A 16,339-nucleotide genomic window follows, 5' to 3' on the forward strand; every position below is an offset into this window, starting at 1 on the left:
AATTTTCCAACAACCGAAAATGTCTTCAGTAATGGTAGTGGGGAAATTTGGGAAGCCATCCTCCCTACACATCATTTTTTTAAAAAAGCACCCAAAACTTACAAATAAAACAGAAAGTACCTTTCAATATTATAATAGAGCATTATCTAACAAGCCTGGCCATGAGTCATCTGATTCTCTAGGAAATGTCATGTTGTTTAATTTGCATTTACTGTTGATTAGAGTCTAGATTCTGTAAAGTTAAATATTACCTTGTACAAAATTGATAATGGTTTTTGTTCTGTTAATAACCTCAAATGTTATAGTTGCATTGTCCATAGGATATGTATCAGTTTTGTATCCAATTTTGCCATCTTATTCCAGTATTCTTTTTGCACCAGTCCTATATATCAGCTTTCTAGATCCTCTTTGGATCAGCTTTACCAACCTGCTGCTTCACTCATTAACAAATCAAATAAATTTTTGACATGTGCTATCATTTGTATAAAAGTCATGATCTGAAAATTATACTTTGATCTCACCCAGACTGCTTTCTCCTAGTATCCTTTGTAAAAAATGTGTTTCTTTTGCTAATCATCATAAATTCTAATAGGAGTTAGATCCATAGATCCATAGATTGGAATGCTCTTTTATGCTAAGCATGTCTTCCATGGGAAAACTTCAATGGAGTTTTCTGTGGCTTGCCACTGACAGCATTCTCCTTGAGATATATGTATACATGTAGATATGGACATTTAGTATATTCCTCTCCCTCGTGTACTTTAAGGAATTCACACCTCCATTAGGTCTGCAAAAAATCCAGTGAGCAAAGTCAACTGCACAATTATTACATGAAAAGAAAATATCTAAAAATGGTATAAGGCAATTAGCAACACTAGAATGAATTATGTAATAGATAAAGGGTTGCCGTGCAGCTGTAAGCACCAGTCTGGCTGTTCACTTCTTTATATCAATCATCCACTCTGACTGGGCTGGGCTTCATTCCAATTGCCCAGTGTCCCTACCATGCCAATTGTCAAATATTTTGAACATCACCTTGAATTAATACAGCTGTAATAAGGTGATTTGTACTTTTGTCATTTAAAATCACTGCATGTTAGCGTTCAGAGGTGTGCTAGTTTCTTTAAAAAAATAAGAATGAACTTATATGAAGTACCTAGAGCAGTCAAATTCATAGAGGCAGAAAGTAGAATAGTGGTTATCAGGGACTGGGGTTGGGGGAAATAGGAACTCATTTAATGGGTACAGAGTTTCAGTTTGGGATGACAAAAAAGTTCTGGAGATGGATAGTGGTGATGGTTGTATAACATTGTGAATGTACTTAATGACACTGAACTGTACACTTAAAAATGGTTAAAATAATGAAAAAAGACTGGCCATATATTAACAAAACAATTTTTTTAAATGGTTATAATGGTAAATTTTATATTATGTGTATTTTTCCACAAAAAGCCACTATAAAAAAGTCCATCTTTAATAAAACAGAATGAAATCACAAGTAGAAAATAAGGTTCTGTAGATAATAAAGGGATAGAAGAAAATGATAGGTGCTCAGAAAAGCAGTAAAAACAAGTGGTTAGGGGTAACAATTTTTTTTGAAGAGACTAAAGAAATAGACTGCCTACTGGAAATTGCCTACGGGGAAATGCTAATACCATATTTGAAATTTTTAAGTTTTCACAGAGAGGAAGTACTCAATCTCCAAGAGAACAAGATGAAATTTAAAAATTTGGGTTGATTACTGGAAACACTCTCTGTCTGAAAGATTAATATTAGATTATGAAATGGCCTCCTCAGGGAAATTGTGAAAGTCATCATCCAAAATATTAAAAATTAAATCAGATAAAACATTAGATGGGTTTAATGTAGGAAATGATCCTGTTCTGGTTTGGGGGAGACAGACTGGGAGACCTATTGGGGCCTTTCTATTATTTATTTTAAATATTCTGCCAAGAAGAAAAAGCCATATGGCATAAGCTCTAAAATTGCTCTTCAGAGTTCCTAAAGAAACAAGTGTGTTGTTAAAGGTTGGAGGTAAATTTCTGGTTTTATTTTGAGTGTATTGAGCTAGAGACCCAGGAATGCTCAGATCCTGCACTGCCAACCATCCTTCATACTCAGTTGGCTTCAACCACATGAAAAGAAAGAGCAAAATGCAAACCAAAGGTCTACTTCATTAATAGCTGAGCAGGCACTTGATACTCCCACAGAGAGGAAGAGGGTCCCTGGCTGGAGAACAGAGCTTCTGTTTAAGGTGTAGCTGAGTTTTTATTCTTGCAGACAAACAAGAGGGACCTAAGTCTCTGGAAACCACATGGAATGAAAGAGAGGAAGGTGTTGAGCCTGCCCAGGTGTAAGATAATTACCACAAAAAACATGCTATGTATAGACACAAACTTTAAGGTACAGTAACCCTGCCCATTAGCAAAACTATCCCAACTAATAGTCTAGGCTCTTAACAACAAAATTAGTGACTCCTCCACTTATGTATGGGGAAAGGTGGGGAAGGGTCTTATTCCCCATTTTCTCACACATACAAAAAAATTATTTTTGAGGGCAGATTGAATCTCGGGAATACAAAATTATTAACTGTCTCCCTGCTTTTACGGCATTTTTGTTTTGTTTTGGTTTTGGTTTTTTTTAGGGGATTTTAAAGAGGAGCTGAGGGAATAGAATGTGGGAAATGAAAAGCAGGAAGGAGGAGCATCAAGCGCTTCATGAAAAGTCTCAGGTGCAAGGTCTCGCCAAGGCTCTGTCTGATTTCTGCTCCTGTCCTTATCTCAGGGTCTGGGTAGTATGTGCAAGTCTGAAGCTTCAGGCTTGCTGGAAAACAACTTTACATCCATGTAAATAATGTCATCTTGCCCCATAACCAAGGTTCAAAACATCAAATAACCATGGGAAAAGAGAGAACTCAGAGAAATATATGCCAAGAAAAAAACTGTGTCCTTTAAAAATCTTCTAGAGCCCATGAGGTTTTAGGTCCCAACATGGCTTCAGTCCTGCTCCCTCCAACACAAATATCTAACAACAAACTGTGAAAATGCTGTTAGGCGAAAACACAGGGTAAGAAAGAGCATGTCACTGAGTGCACCAATCTAGTCTGGTGTGTGGGGAAGCTTCCTTTACATGGCTTCTGCACTGTGTGCCTTAGTTTTGGTTTCCCCAAAAGTAGACCCTAAGACAAGGATTTGGGTACAAGTGACTCAGTTAAGTGGTGATCCCAGAAAGCTCTGTGAAGGAATAGGGAAAAGAGATAGGGAAGGAAGGAAAACCAATAAAGTTTCCATTAATGAGCAAATTGCCTCTGTGAGTAACTGGGGTTCAATCCTACAGGGTATTCTCGGAGAGACTTTGTAGAACATCCCTCAGAATGTCTCACTAAGGGGTGTGAGGCTGGGACATCAGTCCACCAATTCCCATTCCTCATTAGTTACAGGTCACTCCAGGGCTGTTAAATTCTCAGCACTTGCAGCCGCCCCTTCAGGCAGAGGCAGAGCAAGCTTGTATGGACACGATAGTCCAGTAGTTCTCAAATCACCAGAACCACCTAGAGGACTCGATAAAACACAGACTGTAGGGCTGCATTTCAGTTTCTGATTTAGTAGATGTGGAGTGGGGTTGGAGAACTTGCATTTCTAAGTTTCTAGGTGATGCTGATGCTGCTGGTTCAGGGACTACACTTCGAGAACTACTGCTCTAGATCAGCCGTCGATAGAGCAGCAACAGGATCTGCCACATACAAATATCTAAAGGTTAATAGTCATTAAGCAGGAAAAGGGTCAGAGGGAAACTTGAGCTATCTAGGTAGAGGAAACCTTCTGCAAAGACCCAGAGGCAGGAGGAGTCTGTAGTTAGAGGAACTGAAGAAATATGCTGAAAGGGAGGGAGAGTCTAACAAAACAAGGCCTACAATGTGTGCCAGGATCAGATCAGTCAGGGCCTCAGGGGCATGCTATGGATTTTGGTCTTTTTCCTGAGAGAAAGGCACAAAGGTACTGAATGGTTTTAAAGAGGGAGTGACCTGATCAGATGTGCTTCATTTAAATGTACATTCCAGCTACAGTGCTGAGAACATTAGAAAGGACAAAGGCAGGTGTGGGAACCCTATAAGGCTCGTATTGCAAATCCAGATGGAGACAATGGTGGCTTGGACTCAGGTGGTGGCAGTGGATGTGGAGAAATGTGGACAGATCTAGTAAATTTGTAGGAGAAAAAAACAGCATGACTCAGTGATGGAGTAAGAAGAGGAAAGAGGTGAACGATGTAGCGAGGGTGACTCCTAAGTGTCTGGTCTGAACAGCTGGATTGATGAACCACACCTGTGAGAAAAGACCCAGGGATCAGTTTGGTGCATGTTGAGTTTGAGGCTCATGTGAAACATCCAGGTAGAGGCCTGGAATAAGCAATTAAGTATACAACACTGGAGCTCAGAGAGAGCTCTGGGCAGGTGATTTAAATTTAGGAGTTATTAACTGGTAGATGGTATTGGAAGTTATGAGTCTGGATGAAACCCCTAGAAAGAGACTTTTCAGTGAGAAGAAAAGGAAGGTTCAGACAGAGCCTTCAGGACTCCAACAAGTCATGGTTATGATGAGGAAGATAAGCTGGCAAAGGGGTCTGAGAAGAAGCAAGGAAGCACTGGAAAAACATGGTGTCACAGGAGGCAAGGGAAACATTGCAAGGAAGAAGTGGTTACCAGTGTCAAAAGTGCCAAGAAGTCAAGAAAGATGTGGGTTAAAAATGCCCCTTGAATATAGTGACATGAGCCATTTCAGTGGCATAAGGAGGAAGAAACAAGGACAACGTGGGTTCATTAGTACGACAGTGGGAAGGAAATGGAGGCAGTGAGTGTATACACAGGCTTAAGATGTTTCTGAGAATTTTGACTGCAAAGGGGAGGACAGCAACAGAGGAGATAGTGAAGACCAGGGAGGGCTTCCTGACCTTTCCTCCTTCCAGCCTTTCAAATGATGGGAAAGACTTGAGCATATTTAAATGCTGATAAGAAGTCTCTGGGTTAAGGAGAGAGTGTGAAGACCCTGGAGAATAACAATTGAGAATTTAGGAATCAAGAAAAGGAAGGAATGGGGTGGGGTATGGGCACAAGTAGATGAACCTTTGATAGGAACATGGACACCTCTTCTGCCTAATGGCAGAAAGGAGAAGGTGTCTCATGCAGATGCAGGCAGGATTGAAGGTTTGGCAGAGTAAGTCAAATGAATTATTCCCTTATGGCTTCAATGTCAGTGGGAAAAAGGAGATGAAGTCATGGGAGAATAAGGAGTGAGGTTAGGTTAGAAGCAGCCAGGGTCAACTATTAAAGGACAGTGGAGAAGACTGGAGGACAGTTGTCTGAGTACATTGATATACTTGTTTACAGCTCAAAGATCAGAGAAGCATCACACTACTAAATATGCATGTGGGTCTGAGAAACACATCAATATTTATATGTGATGTTTATATTCTTGGTTCTAACTGTGTTCTAGAGTTTAAGCTTCTTGGAGGCATAGATCCAAGACACGCATCTGGGGTCCTCCGGCACAATACCTTTCATTCTTCCTTTCTCTCAGCAAATATTATATTGAGCACCTGCCATGTGCCAGGCACTGTGCTAGGTGCCACGAGGATATGGCTATGAACAAGGCAGATACTGTGTTCTAGAGTTTAAGCTTCTTGGAGGCATAGATCCAAGACACGCATCTGGGGTCCTCTGGCACAATACCTTTCATTCTTCCTTTCTCTCAGCAAATATTATATTGAGCACCTGCCATGTGCCAGGCACTGTGCTAGGTGCTACGAGGATATGGCTATGAACAAGGCAGACGACAGCAGGGAGCCACAGGGACCTCCATTCACATCAACCATGACACGAATTGTGCCCATGGTGCTGGAATGGCACCCGCGGACGGAACTGAAAGATCCCTCGCCTAAGGAGCTCACACACCATTAGTGGAGAGGGAGGTGAAAATTTCAAATTTTTGATAAGTTTTATAGGGGAAAAAAAGCAGATGAGGAAATAGAAAGTAACTGGTGGGTGGGGAGGCAGCAGAGGCTACTATAGACTGTATGGCCAGGAAAAGCCTTTCTGAGGGATGTTGTGGGGGCTGAAAAACAAAGCCACAGGAAAATCCAGGAAAAGACTGTTGGCAGGAGGAAGGGCATGTGCTAAGATGGAAGAGTAAGGGGGCCTATATGACTGGATACAGTGAGCAGGAGGTCAGCAAGGTAGGTTTGGGGCCAGATCGTTTGAGGCCTTTTAAGCCATGGTAAGAGATTTAGGTTTTATTTTACTTGGGCTGGAAAGCTGCTGATGTTTTTAAGAGAATAGTAGATATTGTGATTTACAGATTTAAAGGATCACTAGCTATGGTGTAGAAAATGGACTGGACGAGGAAAGATCAGAGTGACTACTTAGAAGGCTATTGAATAAACAAAACAAGTGAGAAGATAGTAGCTTTGATCTCATGTCTCCTCAAAAAAAAAAAAAGAAGATAATAAAGATAATAGCTAAGAGTAGGGTGGAGATGAAGAGAAGTGGATCAATTTGGGATCTATTTTAGAGACAGATCAATAGGACTTAGTGTTAAATTAGTCATTGGAGGAGGGCAGTAAAGGAGAGTGGAAAATCAAGGCTGACTGGTAGTTTTTAGGTGGAGCAAATGGGTGAATGGTGATATGATTTGAAGAGAAGAAAAATACTGGTGCAGGAATAGATACTGGAGGAAAAATCCAGAGTCTCATATTGCACATGCTAGTTTGAAATGCCTATTACATATGGATCTACCAGTCTGGAGCCCCAAAGACAGGTCTGGGCTAGAGATTTGGGAATCATTAGCATAAAGAGAATATTTTACCCCTCAAAGTAGGAGATTAGCTAGAGAGAGAATGTATATACTAAAGAAAAGAGGTTCCAGAAAGAGTTCAATAGCAGGTTAAATTTAGAGATCAAATAGAAGAAAAAGAGACAGCAAGAAAGACTGAAGAAAAAGGACAGAGAGGTAGAAGAAAAACAAGGAGATGGCAATTTCCAGACTTAAGATGGGTGTGCACTTAGAGAGAGCAGACAAGCACCTGAGAGGTTGAGGAAGAGAATGGAAAAGGCATTGTTTATTTTGCAACATGAAAGTCATTGTGGATATTAAAAACAGTTTCAGTGGATTGGTAGAAACAGAGGTGTTGGGGAGGAAAAAAATCATTTTTCCTCAACCCCTCATAGTTCTTAGCTAGCACACCGATAACAAAAGACAGATTAACAGGAGAAAAACAAGTTTATTAACGTATGCAGCACACATCAAGTTGGAGAACCCCCAGTGAAAAGCAACTCAAAGCAGTGGCTGAGAACTCAGCTTCAACAAAGAACAATAAATTTGTAGAGAAATGACAGGATAGAGAAAAGCAGTAGATTCCAAGGGTGAGAAACTGGGAAGGTAAATATATTGAAGGAAACTAACGGTGTAAGGTTTGTTGGTTTGTGCCATATCAGGGCTGTTAAGAGTCTAGAGTTGTCTCCAGTGAAGGGAAATTAATAACTTTAAGCAAAAAATTAAAAGGATGGGGGGTAGATAAAGGAGTTTTTCCTCATTGCTGCTTCTTAATAGCCTTCAGCTCAAAAATAATTTTTATGTCAAAGAGGCATATTTTGGGGTGACATACTCTTGTTTTCTTCCAAGGTCAATTTGAGGATAAGTTAAAAAGTAATTTAGAGGGCTGGCCCGTGGCTCACTTGGGAGAGTATGGTGCTGACAACACCAAGTCAAGGGTTAAGATCCCCTTGCTGGTCATCTTTTTTTTTTTTTTTTTTNATATTTATATGTGATGTTTATATTCTTGGTTCTAACTGTGTTCTAGAGTTTAAGCTTCTTGGAGGCATAGATCCAAGACACGCATCTGGGGTCCTCTGGCACAATACCTTTCATTCTTCCTTTCTCTCAGCAAATATTATATTGAGCACCTGCCATGTGCCAGGCACTGTGCTAGGTGCTACGAGGATATGGCTATGAACAAGGCAGACGACAGCAGGGAGCCACAGGGACCTCCATTCACATCAACCATGACACGAATTGTGCCCATGGTGCTGGAATGGCACCCGCGGACGGAACTGAAAGATCCCTCGCCTAAGGAGCTCACACACCATTAGTGGAGAGGGAGGTGAAAATTTCAAATTTTTGATAAGTTTTATAGGGGAAAAAAAGCAGATGAGGAAATAGAAAGTAACTGGTGGGTGGGGAGGCAGCAGAGGCTACTATAGACTGTATGGCCAGGAAAAGCCTTTCTGAGGGATGTTGTGGGGGCTGAAAAACAAAGCCACAGGAAAATCCAGGAAAAGACTGTTGGCAGGAGGAAGGGCATGTGCTAAGATGGAAGAGTAAGGGGGCCTATATGACTGGATACAGTGAGCAGGAGGTCAGCAAGGTAGGTTTGGGGCCAGATCGTTTGAGGCCTTTTAAGCCATGGTAAGAGATTTAGGTTTTATTTTACTTGGGCTGGAAAGCTGCTGATGTTTTTAAGAGAATAGTAGATATTGTGATTTACAGATTTAAAGGATCACTAGCTATGGTGTAGAAAATGGACTGGACGAGGAAAGATCAGAGTGACTACTTAGAAGGCTATTGAATAAACAAAACAAGTGAGAAGATAGTAGCTTTGATCTCATGTCTCCTCAAAAAAAAAAAAAGAAGATAATAAAGATAATAGCTAAGAGTAGGGTGGAGATGAAGAGAAGTGGATCAATTTGGGATCTATTTTAGAGACAGATCAATAGGACTTAGTGTTAAATTAGTCATTGGAGGAGGGCAGTAAAGGAGAGTGGAAAATCAAGGCTGACTGGTAGTTTTTAGGTGGAGCAAATGGGTGAATGGTGATATGATTTGAAGAGAAGAAAAATACTGGTGCAGGAATAGATACTGGAGGAAAAATCCAGAGTCTCATATTGCACATGCTAGTTTGAAATGCCTATTACATATGGATCTACCAGTCTGGAGCCCCAAAGACAGGTCTGGGCTAGAGATTTGGGAATCATTAGCATAAAGAGAATATTTTACCCCTCAAAGTAGGAGATTAGCTAGAGAGAGAATGTATATACTAAAGAAAAGAGGTTCCAGAAAGAGTTCAATAGCAGGTTAAATTTAGAGATCAAATAGAAGAAAAAGAGACAGCAAGAAAGACTGAAGAAAAAGGACAGAGAGGTAGAAGAAAAACAAGGAGATGGCAATTTCCAGACTTAAGATGGGTGTGCACTTAGAGAGAGCAGACAAGCACCTGAGAGGTTGAGGAAGAGAATGGAAAAGGCATTGTTTATTTTGCAACATGAAAGTCATTGTGGATATTAAAAACAGTTTCAGTGGATTGGTAGAAACAGAGGTGTTGGGGAGGAAAAAAATCATTTTTCCTCAACCCCTCATAGTTCTTAGCTAGCACACCGATAACAAAAGACAGATTAACAGGAGAAAAACAAGTTTATTAACGTATGCAGCACACATCAAGTTGGAGAACCCCCAGTGAAAAGCAACTCAAAGCAGTGGCTGAGAACTCAGCTTCAACAAAGAACAATAAATTTGTAGAGAAATGACAGGATAGAGAAAAGCAGTAGATTCCAAGGGTGAGAAACTGGGAAGGTAAATATATTGAAGGAAACTAACGGTGTAAGGTTTGTTGGTTTGTGCCATATCAGGGCTGTTAAGAGTCTAGAGTTGTCTCCAGTGAAGGGAAATTAATAACTTTAGGCAAAAAATTAAAAGGATGGGGGGTAGATAAAGGAGTTTTTCCTCATTGCTGCTTCTTAATAGCCTTCAGCTCAAAAATAATTTTTATGTCAAAGAGGCATATTTTGGGGTGACATACTCTTGTTTTCTTCCAAGGTCAATTTGAGGATAAGTTAAAAAGTAATTTAGAGGGCTGGCCCGTGGCTCACTTGGGAGAGTATGGTGCTGACAACACCAAGTCAAGGGTTAAGATCCCCTTTCTGGTCATCTTTTTTTTTTTTTTTTTTTTGTCTTTTTGTCTTTTTCCATGTCCGGCAACGGATCGCAACCCTCAGTGTTGCCCCTGTACCGGACCGGGGACCGGCAACGGGATTGCAACCCTCGGCGTTGCTCCCGCACCTCGCTCAGCCAGTGAGCGGGAACCGGTCTGTATGTGGGATCCGAACCCTCGGGTGGGAGCGCCGCCGCGCTTCCCAAGCGGCGCACTATCCAGTGCGCCACCGGGCTGGCCCCTTACTGGTCATCTTTTAAAAAAATAAAAATAAAAAAATATAGTAATTTAGAATTGCAGAAGTAGAGACATATAGACATCTCATCTGAGTGGTTTTGTGTTTAAGGGGATCACAGCAGTAAATGGGTAGTGGACGGATATACGTGATCAAGAGACTTTTCTTTATTATTTAAATGGAAAGTAGTTGGGTCTGTTTATATGGTGTTGGGAATGATCTGGAAGCAAGGGGAGAATTAGATAAAGCAGGAAAAATTGATGATGTGGGAATAGGGTACCTCCAAGAGGGCAGTCCTAAAGAGAGGATGGGATCTAAAAATTAAGAGCATCTTTTTTCAATTTTTTTTTTTTTGGTGGTAAAACACATGTAACATAAAATTTGCCATCTGAACCATTTTTAAGTGTATGGTTCAGTGGCATTTAAATACGTTCATAACATTGTGCAACTGCCACCGCCATCCATTTCCATAACTCTTCATCTTGTAAAACTGAAACTCTATACCCATTAAACAATAACTGCTCCTTCCCCCAGCCCTTGGCAACCACCACTCTGCTTTGGTGTTTATGATTTTGACTATTCTAAGTACCTCATATACATTGAATCATACAGTATTTGTTTTTGTGACTGGCTTATTTCACTTAGCATAATGTTCTCAAGGTTCATCCAGTGTTGCAGCATATTGCTCAATTTACTTTGAGTTTATCTTTTACTAGGCGCAGGGACACTTTTTCCATTTGCTTAATAAGTTCTTAATGAATTATTTGTTGAATTTAGTTCAACGTAGATAAAAGATTTACAGTGACACCTCCCAGTCACCAGATGGCAATGTTCAGCTGCTGGTCAGTTCTCTGTCACCTGAGAGCACCTTCTTAAGAGGTAGTAGATGAAAAGCACTTTTGTCCTTTCCATTTGGACTGAGTTGGCCCTAGGGCAATTGGAATTGTAGGTGACTTTCTGGTTTGGCTCTTTTAGTGGAACTGCAGCTCCTGGATTGGGAAGAATAGAGGGTTTATGTATTTAAAGAGGACATTGTGATACAAAGGACAAAGGGTAGGAATCATTTCTCAGAATGTGGATTGGGAATCAGCAGTTTACCTGCCACCCAAAACTAGGAGGAACCAGCTAGACAATAAATAACACCAAAAGTCAGGCAGGAGCCTAGCATGTTTGCTAACAAGGAAACACTGATCGAGGTAAAGTTTCTGTTGTGTTGTAGGATGAAGACAGCTGTGGGGACTGGCCCCTTGTAATGTGGCCTTCCAGTGACTTAAAAGTGGTGACTAGACTGTCCCCAGGCCAGCTAATTCCCAGTAGCACCTCTAGGCTGCGCAAATTTGCATCTGTGCTGTCACCCCCAGTTTTCCCTTATGGGCCTCTGAATCTCCGCCCTAGTTGTTCTGAAATAATCTCTCAATCACATCCTTCCTTTCTTACACCCAGCCCAGATCTGACCCCTGGGAGGCGTCCATCTGAGCAGTACAATAACCTAACCAGCCCCACCGTCCCGTTGACTAACATTGACAGTATTTGTTTAAGTATGTTTATACACCAATTTACTGTCCTGTTGAGGCTTCCAATAATTCAACTCTATCCTTGCAAATTGGTGTGTATTTCTTCTGGCTTAGCAAGGGCTCCTCCTATTCCCTCCTGAATCTTTGGAATTATCCCAGTGAGGGATCTTGGTTTTGATTTTAAGCTACTATTTCACCTTTATATTTTCCATAGTCTTTACTCATGCTCAGGTCTCCTTTATTTTGAAAAGCATCTCTGCTTTTGCCATACCCCAAAATTACCACCTTATTTCTTGCTTTTCTTTTTTTTTCTTTTTTCTTTTTTTTTAAAGATGACCGGTAAGGGGATCTCAACCCTTGGCTTGGTGTTGTCAACACCACACTCAGCTAGTGAGCCAACCGGCCATCCCTATATATGATCTGAACCCATGGCCTTGGTGTTATCAGCACCGCACTCTCCCAAGTGAGCCACGGGCCGGCCCATTTCTTGCTTTTCTTTCACTGACAAACTTCCCATTTTCTTCTTTAACTCTGACATCTGTCTTTGGTCATCTCTAGAATTATCCTCTGCAAGGTAAACAGTAACTTTCACCAGTCACTTTCTCCTGAACTTTTCTGCATCATTTGATACTGCCTACCACCCTTTCTTTCTTGAAATGGTTCTTTCTTCTTTTTTTTGGCTTGCCTGACACTTGACCAACCTGATTCTTTTCTCAACTCTGATCCTCCTTTCTCTGTTACTTTAGATAACTCTTCTTCCTGCTCCTGCCTTTGGGGAGCAGTTTACCCAAGGGTCAGTCTCATTTGGGGGCTGAGCCATCCATTAAGGCTCACCTCTGTGTTAATGACTTCTCTGTGTGATCTGATCCTCTCACAAAACTTATTTATCTAATTCCCCTTTGAATGTTTCCAGTGAATATAATACTTTCACCTCATGATCATTTCTTTTTAAAAACTCATCTTTCCTTTGCTCCCTGAAATTAGTTCTCTCAACTTCCATTTCCCAGTGCAGTAGCTCCACTGTTCTTCTGGTCACCTAAACCTAAAAACTTTGAAGAATTTATGACCACCTTTTTTCAGATCTAGGTTCTAATCCCAGTTCTTCCACATACCAGCTGTGTGGCTTAGGACAAATTATATAAACAGATAATCAATCTGACCATTAGCTAACTCTCATTAAATAAGGGTAGTAATAAAAACTCAGAGCTGTTGTAAGGAACATTTAAAGTGCCCCACACAGAACATGGAATATCAAAAATGCTCAGAAGCTTCTCGATAATTCTTTTGAAATCCCCTGCATGCCCCATCCCCTACTACTTACCTTACTCAACAAAGGTTTTTTTCTCACATCTAAATTATGAACAGATTCCAAACCAAGCATCCAGATTCTAGTTCCTAACTTTTTCAATCCATTATGCACATTTTCACCATATTAATCTTATTTGAATATTGCTTTCGTGGTGTTACTACTATGCACCAACTTTTAAATGGCTCCCTGTTTTCTACCTCAGAGTCTAAACTTCTGTCTTCCTTGGTTTGGCCTCACTCTGTTCACTCTCCCCCTATCATTTCCTTGGCATTTGGCTCTCCAGGCTGGTGAGCATGCCATGTTCCTTCTACCTCACGATTTCCCTTAATGCTCCGTTTATTCCTTCAGGTCTTCTTAGCTTTATCTTCTTCGTAAAAAGTCCCATGACTTCATTAATGACGTTTCAGAGTCTAGACTATCACAATCTTCAAAATGGATCCATACTCCACAATTTAGCCTTTTAGTTTCTCTCCCTTTTCTCCCTTCTGATTTTTTGTATGAACCATTTTTAAAAAGTAACAGCTTTATTGAGATATAATTCACATAAGATTCTAAAGGGTAAAATCAGCGGTTTATAGTAGACTGTAGTCCCCGTTTATCCATGGGGGATATGTTCCAAGACCCCCAGCAGATGCCTAAAACCTCAGATAGTACTGAACCATGTACATACTGTTTTTTTCCTATGTTGTACATACATACCTATCATAAAGTTTAATTTATAAATTAAGCACAGTAAGAGATTAAAATAACTCATAATAAAATAGAACAATTACAACAATATTCTGTAATAAAAGTTATGTGAATATGCTCTCTCTCTCAAAATATCTTACTGTATGTAATATTTTCTGACTGCAGATGAGGCGGTTAGTTTCTTTTAGAAGCTGCAGAAAGTAAAACCATGGATAAGAGGGGACTATTGTTTCACAGAGTTGTGCAATCAACACCACTATCTAATTTCAGAACATTTTTATCACCACAAAAATAAATACTGCAATAAAAAAACTAAATAAATAAACATTACTTTATTTTGAGAGAGTACTTCCCACACTCTCCTCAACCCCCTCCCCAGCTCCTGACTCTACGGTTTTGCCTACTCTGGATTTTCACATAAATGGAATCACAATACTTGACTTTTTGTGTCTGACTTCATTCACTTAGCATGAGTTCAAAATGCGTTCATTTTGTAGCTTGTATCAGTACTTCATTCTTTTCTTAGGCTGAATAATATTCCACTGAAATGATATATCACATTTGGTTATCCATTCATTACTTGAAAGACATTTGGGGTGTTTTCATCTTTTGGACACTATGAATATCTATATACAAGTTTTTATATGGATATACATTTCCAGTTCTGTTGGGCATATACCTAGGAACAGAATTTCTGGGTTATACAGTGACTTAGTCTGTTTGGGCTGCTATAACAAAATACCATAAACTGGGTAGCTTATAAAAAATAGAAATTAATTTCTCACAGTTCTGGAGGCCGGGAAGTCTAAGAGCAAGCCACTGGCAGACTTGTGTCTGGTGAGGGCTTTCTACTCCATAGAGTGTGCCTTCTGGCTATGTCCTCACAAGGAGGAAAGGGTGAATGAACTCCCTTGGGCCTCTTTAATAAGGGGATAAATTCCTTATAAAAGGGATAATTGACCTCATCAAAGGGAGGTTTCATGATCTGACCAAAGGCCCCACCTCTTAATACCATCACCTTGGAGATTAGGATTTCAATACAGTATGAGAATGGAGAGGGTGGGGGACACATTTAGACCATAGCATTTGTTAACTCTATGTTTAACTTTTTGAGGAATTGCCAAACTGTTCTTCAAAGCAACTGACCATTTTCCATTCCTACCAGCAATGTATAGCGCTGCAATTTCTCCATATCCTAGCCAATGCTTGTTATTATCATCTTTTTTATTATAGTCATTCTAGTGGGTGGGAAGTGTTATCTCATTGTGGCTTTGATTTGCATTTCCCTATGATAAATGATGTTGAGCATATTTTTATGTGCTTATTGGCCATTTGTTTTTCTTCTTCAGAGAACCATCTATTCATATCCTTTACCCATTTTTAATTGGGCTAGCTGTCTTAGGTTATTGTTGAGTAGCAATAGCTCTTTATATGTTCTAAATACAAGTCCCTTAAAAAATATATGATTTGCAAATATTTTTCCCATTTTATACATTGATTTTGTTTGTTTGTTTTTAACATTTTGATGCTGTCCTTAGAAATATAACCTATAAATTTTGATAAAATCCAACATAACTATTTTTCTTTTTTTGCTTACGCTTTGATGTCTTATCTAAGAAGCCATTGCCTAATCCAAGACCACAAAGGTTTAATCCTGTTTTCTTCTAAGAATTTTGTAGTTTTACATCCTACTTTTAAGTCTATGATCTATTTTTAGTTAATTTTTGCATATGGTGTAAAGTAGGGGTCTAATTTCATATTTTGTAAATATGTAGATATGCTTTCTGATGTTTTAAACATAAATCTTCTTCATTAGATTGACATGTTTTAAGAGCTTGTGACATGTGTTATACATCTACATGTCTGTCTCAGTGCACTGCCCTGTGCTAAGCACACAATTAGCTACCATGTTTGTGTGAACGTGTGTGTACATTTTACATTTTTGTTAAGGTTTAGAACATTTTACAAGATGTCCTGGTGTTCAAAGTTAAATCAGAGGGGAAAAAAAATATCACCCAGCTTGGTTTTCTACAAAAAACTTTTTTGTAACTAGACCAGGAAAAGCAAGCATCTAGTGCATTTCTTTCCCTTGAAGTAGAGATTTCATTGTTATCGTGGAGCCCTTCCTCAGGTCAGTGTGAAAACGACCCTATTCCTAGCAAATCTTCCATGTTTCTCAGTTTGCCAGTCTTTTTCTTGCTATTTACAGTGACTGCCCACTTCTACCAAAAAAGTGGCTTCTGTGACCTTCATTCCCATTCTAAGTTCACACCCCATACCCCTCAATTTCTACCTCCTTAGTATTTTATCATTGTGTTCCGTTTTTGGCAATATTGAGACAAAAGAGAGAACTCCGCTCACCTGGTATTTGACAGGAATAACTCATTACATTTCATCTTGCTAGCCTCATATTGCATTTTTAAGTCCCCCCCCCCTTACACATCCACACTCTTACAAACCCTTTCTTTTTTTCTCCTAGCCCCCAATCTCCTTTTTTCAAACCCAGCGGTTATATTTTGTATTTCTCTTTTAGAAATATAAAGCACAGCATAAATAGGCCCAGAGAAAAAGCTAAAATCAACCTGAAGATCACCAAGACCGAAGGCTGCATTTGAC

Source organism: Galeopterus variegatus, unplaced genomic scaffold (assembly GCF_000696425.1).
Source record: "Galeopterus variegatus unplaced genomic scaffold, G_variegatus-3.0.2 Scaffold279, whole genome shotgun sequence".
Classification (NCBI taxonomy): Eukaryota; Metazoa; Chordata; class Mammalia; order Dermoptera; family Cynocephalidae; genus Galeopterus; species Galeopterus variegatus.